Raw genomic sequence first — 8231 nt, forward strand, 5'->3', positions numbered from 1 at the left:
CTATTTTTAAAGTTTGAATTATAAAACATTCTATTTATAAAATACTTTTTTAATTAACTTTCAAACTATGTTGAAAAAAAACGTCCTACTTTTTTTAATAGTTGTAAATGATAAAATATTTTTAACATTTTTGATTTTCTAAACACGAAAAAATTCTTCATCCTGATGATGCTCCTGACGTAAGCAGATAGCGAGAGGACGATCATGAACCATAACAATATTACTTATTTTCTCCAGTAAAATCGGAGCATGCGCACAGACACTCATTACTGTTCAGAAAATTTCTAAATATCCGTTAACATTGTGTGATCGTTCTTTCGCTATCCGCTTGTGTAAATCACTCTTGACATCACTCAGAGCAATCCTGTGACTAACAGTAGAAAACAAAGTCGTATCTGAAAATGTAAATAAAAATGTGGAGGTAAATCTAAGTAAATGTTAACAAAAGTTTCAAAATATCAGTTTCAAATTATACAATGAAAACAGCTTATGAATAAATACATTTGATTTATAAATGTATTAATTTAATTCCGAAGAACATTGGTTAAAGACAACTAATTTATTTTGAGTTGTTTTTGTTCGTTTAATTTCTACCTTTCCAATGGCATGTACTTAAATAATTTTATTTGTCTTTATAAAACTGTACTCAATTTCAAATAAATATTTTCTAACGTAATATATAAATTGAAAGAAAATATAGAATTAGACTTTTACCAAACATATAAATGAAATAAAGTTCATCAGTGTTTCATAGTTAATGAATTTAAATTTCCAAAAGGAATTACAATATTTTCTTGCCAGTGGTATACCAAGAGTTTAACAAATCAATACTCTAAAGAATTAGATGTAAAATTGTACATAAAATTTACATAATGTATGCATTATGATATTAAATTTATATAAAGAAAAAGCTACCCACAACAATAATTTATTTTATTTTATTTATACAGAAGTTTTTTCTTAGCAAAGTATACACATACTCTACACAATTTTAAAAGACATATAGCATTTACAAAACGCAAGGTAAATTGAATATTTTGAGAATTGTTGACAAAGGCTTTTACTTAATAAATTTAAAGAACCAATAACATTTTTCATTTTCTAAATCATCCTAAAGTATAATTAGAAAATATATTGTCTGTCATGTACTTAAATAATGTATGAATTTATTAACATTTTCAAAACAATGAATATCAAATGAAACTAATGAACAAATTTTATTCAAATTAAAAAAAAATTGCAATGTTTATAATAAAGTTTCTTTTTTCTAGAGAGTCTCCTACTCAAAAAGCAAGAATTATATGTGATTGAGTTTGAATACCTCTATTAATCAACCAGATACTTTGTAAATATTATAATTTGATTATTGCCAATATTTTAGAAGATCCATTTGAGTAAGGAAAATGGCAAGCATAAGTAAGTAAAACTGGTTACATTGCAAAATAGTATCTTTCAGATAATATTTTTTTTAAAAATTGTGTTATGATCTTTATAAGAAAGCATATTTTACTTTAATTACGCTTTACAATGACTATTACCTCTGAAAATTTTGAATTTACGAACATTAACAAACTAGCTCATTACCATATTTTAGGGGACATAAAAATCTTTTTAATCTTTTTTTTTTTTTTTTGAAAATTGTATTCTCTTAACTTTATTCTTTGTATTGATCTTTGTTATGCTAAACTTTATTTTAGTTGTTAAAGTCTTTTTTTTTTTTTTTTTTTTTTGCTATCAGATATAAATTTTGTGAGTAGAGATTTTTAAAATGGGAAAATTATCTTGAAAGTGAAAGAATTCTGAATTTTTATAAATCATAAAGAATAAATTTCATTTTCCATAGAACATATTCAGTATCAAATATCATTTAAGTATAGTATTGATTTTGTGAATCTTTTGCTATAGCATCTATTACTGCAGTAAAACCTTTCAAAATATTTTTTACAATTTTTACTAATTGGAACTGAAATTAACTCTGAAAATTTTATTACCATTATCACAAAATACAATATTTTGCTACCTCTCAATGCCATGATCAGTAGGTGTGGATATTTACAACCCCCAGGTTTTATCCTCAAGCAAATGAAAGATATTGCCAAGATGATAGCGTTATGTATAATGGAGTTGATAATCTTGATATAATCTGAAAATCACCTTTCAAACTGAGTATTAAAAACATCCACAAGTATTCAATTCTCTCATCAAATCCAAATCAAATCATAAAACTTTGAATCAAAAAGTCTGTAAATTTTGTTTATTTTGTGAAAACACTGCTTATTGCTGATTTTATTGCATTAATTAAATAAATGAATTGAATTAAAATGAAATATTGGCTCTCCATGCTTTTGCTTTGTTTGTCTATTTGTACTGTTTGTATTAAATTCTATACAAATAGATCACTGATGTCTTTAATACAAAGAATGCAAAGTTTCTTCAAGAATACTATTTTAATGTTTTAATATTTTTTTATATTTGTGCAGATTACATAATTGGCAAGGAAATATAACGGGAATTATTGCCATTGTATAATAATACACATTTAAATTTTTATATATTTTTAATTTCAACTGTTTATAAAACTTGCAATGATATGTTTCATATACTATTTCCACTAAAAAAAGAATCTGCTTAGTATTTTTGTTATATACAAGCTTTCTATTTTGAATGAAGTATAGAACTTTCTACTAGTTGTTTCTGCAATTTGTTATTTAGCATTAGACTATGGACCATTTTTTTCTCAATTTTTTAATCTAGATAATAAAAGATTTGATTTTTCTTTTAACAAAATATTGAGTTTTCCTTCAGAGTAATGTTTTAGTCTTGATAATCATACTTTTTATATTTACTTACATTTTTAAATTCATAGTTTTGTGTATTTTTGTCTGACAAAAGAATATCAGATGATAATGTAAAAACTGGTTTAGGAATAAGATAGTTATAATAAAAGAATGCAATTAATATTTAAGTTAGACAAACTATTCCAATATTAAATTTATAAATGGAATGATAAATAAGTTTAAAAAAATATGCAAGTAAGGAAATTAGTTTATCCCATAAGTTTCCTCCACACCACACCAGAAATGACAATTGACCCTGTTTTTATAAAAATGCAAGCTTATCTACTACTAATCTATGATATCAATTTCAGTCATACTAGAGTTCTTTTGAAATGTATTTTGGTGGCACAGTCTCTTTTAAATGTTTTTTTCTACATCTTTCAATATGAATAGCCAAATAGTAGAATTTGTTTCATGTTATGTTACCTAGTTTTAAAGAGTATTTTTGTCCAAAGGATATTGCAGACAAAATTTTTACCATTTCCATCTACAACTGGTTTGAGAAATTTAGAGCTAGCAATTTTGAATGAAATATTGAAAGGATAGATACGGATCATCCGCTACAAGGTCATGCTCACTGAAAATCTGTGAAATAGTGTATACAATATAGCAGATAGTATATAATCATCTGATTGGATAGAATATATCATTGATGTGAAGTTTGTTTCATATCTGTTGATAGAGGCCTGCCCTATGTTCCTACATGCAATTTGCTTTTTTAACTACATCAAAGTGATATTTTCTTAAAGAGGCTTATCACGGAGATGAATCGGCCTTATATCAAAATGCATTTCAAAAACACATTCAGTTTAAGGGCAGCAGAGCTCCAAAGCCTTTCTGGACTATCTTAAAGCCTGAACTCACCCTAAATAAAGTGCTTTTTATCATTTGGTGGGACTGGAAAGAGGTCTTATACGAGTTCATTCTTCAAAATGAAACCATCAATTTCGCCAAACATTGCAATTTGCATGGTAAATTGAAAGCTGCCACAGCAGCAAAACAATCAGAATTATTGCCATAATTTAAAAAAAAAATTAAATCATGGCAGTGCAAAACTTTATGTTGCAATTGCTGTAAGATAAAAGCTATTTCAGTTTGATTGGGATTTTGTTTGGAACTTGTATATTTCCTAGATTTTGCTGCATCTGACTATTACTTGTTCCAGTCATAACAGCAGATTTAGCATGTTCAAAACTGTGGTTGCAATGAATATATTTATTATTCCCGCATATATTTTAATAGTTTTCTTGTAAATTTTGAAGTTACTAGTGAACCATTATGAGCAAGAGAAAATAAACTATTTCACCAGAAATGATGAATATATGTGAGTAATATCATGGCTAATGGAATACCTATTTGATGGCAAATTGCTTTTAGAATTTCCAAAAAAGACTGTATAAGAAAATCACTTAATAATGTCAAACAAAACAAATTTTTACAGTGGAACAAATTTTCTTTTTTTAATTTGATTTATCTCTTTTTATATAGGCCTTGGCTTAATTTAATGTGTTTAATAACATAACTATCATAGTTTAGAAGTAAAAGGTGATTTGCAAAAACTAAAGTTATGTTTGCCGTTAATAAATGAAATGCACATAAAATCTATTTAAAAAATTCCCAACACCAAAAATGTGTTTGGAGTTCTTACATTTTTTCTAAACTAAACAATGAAATGAACAATTAAAATTGTTTTATAAAATAATTATCAAATAATTCTGGTGTCATTTGATACAAATGTGTATTACTTTTAAAGATTACAAGTTGCTACTCACTCGAGATTATATCGCAAGGTCCAAAACTGCATACAAACAATTAAACAGAAGCACGATTTTATTTTCCTTTACATTGAGGATGACAATTTGGTATTTAAAAAAATGGCCAATGAGATCGCCAGCTTTAAAAAAAAATATTCAAGCAATTACATCAGTGATTAACTATAAAACTAATTCCTGATAAGTTTGAATTTTTCGCCATTATTTGAACAAAGTGCATTATCATATCTCTTGACAAACAATGAAGTGTCAGTTCACAAATCAATATTTCTTTCAATAATTAAAAGGATGTTATCGAAAAACATACAACAGTAGAAAATTCTTCCCCTTATTGTAATTAATATCATCATGTGGGGTAGTGGAAGAAAACTGTAAAGATAATTCTTTAAATTTTTTATTTAATTATTGACAATTGCTATAATACGCTATTGATAATCAATTCAATAAGTTTTCTAAAAAATGAATTTTTTTTTTTCAAGAATAATTTGTTTTATTCATTCTCCAAAGATAAATAAATCTGTCTTGTATTAAATATTTCAATCTTTAGATTAATCAAATGATGGATAAGTAAATTTTTACTAAAAGTTCATTTTCTTTTCCAGGTGACTTCTGCTGATAACCAAGTGCAACAAAAAGGCAATGGGTTTTTTTTTTTTAATAAAATAGAGCATTAATATGATTATTTACAGATGAAAAGTATAGTTAGAAGAAAACTACGTTTGATATTATTCCAGCTCATTTTGTCAATAATAGGCAAAAAATGATGGAGACTTCTGTTGACACAAATGGAGAAAATTTAGCTACTACTCTTTGTGATAAAGAACTGGATACTGTTATAGATGTTCAAACTGTAGCTTGCACCAATAAGAACCATTTTGTTTGTGACTTCTGTGGTAGGATATTTTCTCAGAAACGATATTTAGTGAAACATTCTCGCAGTCACTCAAAAGTAAAACTTTATTCTTGTGATATATGCAATAAAGAATTTTCTGAGAAATTTAATTTAAATCGCCATTATAAAATTCATACAAATGAAAAATCTTATTCTTGTGATGTATGTGGCTTGAAATTTTCTCAGAAATATTATTTAAGTAACCATATTCGTATCCATACGAATGAAAAACCTTTTTCTTGTAATCTGTGCAATAAAACATTTGCTCATAAATCTAATTTAAACAAACATTACCGTTCTCACACAAATGAGAAACCTTTTTCTTGTGAGATTTGCCATAAAGAATTTTCACACAAAGATATTTTAAAACTTCATTATGTAATTCACACAAATGTGAAGCCTTATTGTTGTGACGTGTGCAGAAAAGAATTTTCCCTAAAACGTTATTTAAAAGACCATTATAGAATTCATACAAATGAAAAACCTTATTCTTGTGATAAATGTAATAAGCAATTTTCTCAAAAACGTTATTTAAGAGACCATTATCGAACTCATACAAATGAAAAACCTTATTCTTGTGTTGAATGCAATAAGGGATTTTCTCAAAGAGGGGATTTAAATAAACATTTACGTACACATACAAATGAAAAACCTTTTTCTTGTGATGTATGTGGTAAACAGTTTTCTCGGAAGGATAGCTTGCATCATCATCTTCGTACTCATGAAAAAAAGAAAGCTTTTGTGTGTGATATATAAGACAAGACTTTTTATAAAATTTAATCTGAACTGACAGTATTGCTTTCATACAAATGGAAATTTACTATGTTGCATGCAGGGGAGAAAAATTACATTAGATTTTAAATAAGACAATCATATTCATAAGGATGCGGTTTGAGATCTGTGTTTTGTTATTAATATAAATTATTCAAATATTACTTGAGTTCTTCGATATTTTTTTGGTTTTGTATATTATCCATTGTTAAATGATACATTACAGATGCCATATAGATCAAAATTTGAATTTTTCCTAGCTGAAATTTCCAATCAAAGCTTTAAAAAGAAAGTAAGAAATAAAATGTAAGAAAGTGTTTCCATTCTCTACACACTTACTCTAGTGAATGGACAAAGTTATAACCTTCTAATCCATCTACTCCATGGATCATATCCATGATTGTTAGCTGAGATGCTGAATTAATGCCTCATTTGAGTTGTACTTCTAATTTTAAAAAATGAGTGATGGTATTCACTTTACTTTAATGTAAGCTAGCATTCTTTATATAGTGAAATGTTGCAAATGTAACCTATATCAGAATATTCTTAGTAAATATTTTTTTTTATTTATTTATTTTATTGATTATGTTTGAGGATTTGTACAAAGTGAAGCTGATTTCAATGAATCCATCTGGCATTCATTTTCTATAATGTGAATAGATCATTTAGAAAAAAAAAATATTTATAACTTGTGCTAATAAGTACTTGTAAAAAGTGAAGGATCATATCACACTCACAAAATTTCCTCAACTATATTTCATTTTTCTAATTCATTTATAAAAAAAATGAATGATTTTCTATTTTACCATTCTGTAAATGCTTTTTCTTGATAAGGTGTTATGTATTCATGATTTTAATGCCATGGAGCAATCTTTGTTGTATATAATAGAAGTGAAATAGTGCTCACGAATGGACATGATTCTAGAAAAATAGACAAAGTGGCAAAAAAATTAGCAACTTATATATTCATATGTACTTTCTTATTCTTATATTGAAATAAAACTAGTCAAAGTATGTAAATAAGTCTTATTTTTATCTCAATAAAATGTGATACAATTTTCTGAAAATTTCAAATAAATTAATTAATATTGATGAAAAATTTCTGCATGTAAAGAATGTAACATGTTTGTTAAATTGCAATATTTCATTTTCCCCCATATTATTCTTGATTTTAGTCACCGCCTTATGAACATTTATATTCATTTTCATTATTATGTTTATAAATTGTGTATTAACTTAGGTGAAATATACATTTTTTTAACAAAGGTTATTTTGTCATAACTTCTTTTGTAAATTTCAAAGCAAAGTTTTCACTAAGTACTATATTCTTTGTAATTATTATTATTATTATTTTACTTTTACCGAACTTACTACTCTGTTATTTATATCTTTTAAATCTACTGTATACTTCCTACATTGTTCTTCACAGATTTGTAGATAAGAAGTTATTCAAAGTGAAAAGTAGATTAGATAAATCTATGGGTACAATGATACTGGTACTCCCAGGGTAATAGGCTTGTTGTTGATGGTGAGATTTACCTTTCTATGCTTGAGCTACTGGTAATGGAAACTATTTGGTAAAATTTGCAGTATTCATATTAATATAAGAGACAACTGTTCATTCAGTGCTCACAGGATCTTTTGGATGGCGAGATTACCTTTTAATTTCTCTTCCTATATGCAGATAGACAATGTCTGATTGGAGTATCATTGATGATTAGATATTGTTTTATTACTTTTATTCCTGTGTAATATACATTTCACTGAACAAGGAAAAGAAAATTATTTTCAATCCTTAATTAAAATGCAAAATAATGTTTAATCAGTAACGATTTTTAATTTTTTCAACTGCTATTTTTGCAAGGTTATTGATCTAAAAAAAATATTCGATTTAATAACAATTTCTTCAAGTTAAATTTTCTTATACAAATTATGGAAAAAACATTTTTAACTAGATAA

At 26.2% G+C, this 8231-nt stretch overlaps 1 long non-coding RNA gene across 1 annotated transcript; it reads left to right on the forward strand.

Moving 5' to 3' along the window:
* Nucleotides 1–325: 325 nt before the first annotated feature.
* Nucleotides 326–7441, forward strand: LOC129989069 (uncharacterized). The gene is made up of 3 exons (XR_008785727.1): nt 326–421; nt 1272–1416; nt 5212–7441. It is a non-coding gene; the product is annotated as an uncharacterized LOC129989069 (long non-coding RNA).
* Nucleotides 7442–8231: the final 790 nt, after the last annotated feature.

Source organism: Argiope bruennichi, chromosome 10, assembly GCF_947563725.1.
Source record: "Argiope bruennichi chromosome 10, qqArgBrue1.1, whole genome shotgun sequence".
Classification (NCBI taxonomy): domain Eukaryota; kingdom Metazoa; phylum Arthropoda; class Arachnida; order Araneae; family Araneidae; genus Argiope; species Argiope bruennichi.